The sequence below is a fragment of the Lactuca virosa genome, chromosome 8 (assembly GCF_052849685.1).
Source record: "Lactuca virosa cultivar CGN04683 chromosome 8, Lactuca_virosa_CGN04683_v6, whole genome shotgun sequence".
NCBI lineage: Eukaryota > Viridiplantae > Streptophyta > Magnoliopsida > Asterales > Asteraceae > Lactuca > Lactuca virosa.
The window spans coordinates 7,624,858-7,626,767 of NC_136433.1; positions in this window are offsets into that span (position 1 = coordinate 7,624,858).

Genomic DNA, 1,910 nt, shown 5'->3' on the forward strand with positions numbered 1-1,910 from the left:
ATAACATTGTTTAAATAGGGTGCAAACCCTCGGATTAGGGTTTTTGTCCAGTCAGAGTCTACTCGTCGAGTCCGGGACCCGACTCGACGAGTCCATCACTTAAATCCCGCGCCTCATCCCGCTTCTACTCGGCGAGTTGGTCCTTCAACTCGCCGAGTCCAAGGCCAAAAATGCAAAAATACTTAAATAAAAATACATTCCAAGAACCAGGTGCTACAAATCTCCCCCACTTATTTTAGACTTCGTCCTCGAAGTCTGCTGCTCGATCCTGGAACAGCTCTGGGTAATGCTCTATCATCTCATCCAAGCCCCACATGTTGTTTTTGCCCATAAAGTTTCCAACTTTATTGTCTTACATGGCCAATAAGTGCTTAACAATAAAAACCTTAACTACTTAACCCATTAAGACCTTGTAACTCATGCATGGAAGGGAAATAATGACCAAGACCATATGTTTATGCTTCTAAGCACCTCAAAACGTCTAAAAGGACAGCTTAAATGGATTAGAGTAGCTCATACTCAAAATACCAAACTAATGGGACCAAAAGGACAGAAACTTCATGGCAAACTTAGATCTATGCATAGCTTCACCAAGTTCAAAGATTTTTACCTCCAAATGAAAGAAGGTAAGTTAGGGACTTAAGGATGTTTAAATAGGGTCCAAACCCTAAAAATTCGGGTTTGAGTTTCATGCACGTACATACTGTGTACGCTAGGTATGCCCAACGTACGTGACCTTAGACCATTTATTACAAAAATACCACTATGGGCCAAATTGCAACATTTCCCATACATAAGGGCTAAAATACAATAAATCTTCATACTTAGGGTTTATGTGACAATCTTGTACAAACCATTCAATCCAATCAAAGTTAGACTTATTCCTACTAACTTTTAGCACTATTTAGAGTCGGTTTGAGCATTCCGAGCTTAGTTCATCAAAGGAATAAGTGAATGGAAGTGCCAACTAAAGTTGTAACCTATCAAACATGCCATAAACCCTCAAAAGAGGAGTTTACGGCCAAGGGTCATGGGTTTACGGCCGTAAACATATGGTGGCCGTAAACTCCATACTATATATATGGCCCTTAGTCATTTTCATCCACTTTTCACTTTTCCAAGCCTAGAACTCGAATTCTCTCCCAAGGATCTTGAGACTTTTGCTCCAAATCTTCAAAAATGTAAGTAAATCCTTCCATATATGAGTTAATACATCTCTTCTTCTTGATTCACTCTTGATTTCATCCATGAAATCTCTTCTTTTGGGTAGATCTTCAAGTGTTCTTCATTTCACCAAGAACACCAAGAACACACACTAGTGTTTTTGGACTTTAACCACCCTTTAAGGCTTCTACTACGTAAGTACACTATCCTTAGCTTGTTGTATACTAGAATCACGTGTTAAACATCTAGAAATCGTGACCAGAAGGGTGTTTACGGCCAAGGCAATCTCCCTTGGCCGTAAACTCTAATTTGTGGTGCAAAGTGGCCACAACACCTTCCTAAGCCTTGAAACTAAGTCTAGAACACCTCCAAGATGAGTATAGGACCTTAAACACACAAAATGGTACAAGATGCCATGAGTTTACGGCCGTAAACCCATTGGGCCGTAAACCCATGGGCCGTAAACTCATGGGGGTTTACCCTTGGGCCGTAAACTCCAATGTAAGGCCCTACAACCCTTACGTGCAACCCGTTGTACTTCTAGCACTTGAATCAATGTGTTTTCCATGTCCTAAGGTGCCTTTACTTGCTTAATTAGTTGTTTAAACACTAATTAGATACATATGTGTGTCATTATATGTTAAATAGGATCTGTGTGTGCTCAAGTCCTCACTTGACACTTAGCATCCTATCCAACACTTCCATCCAAACCACTCACTGCAGGTGAGTTCATACCCCTTAATCAA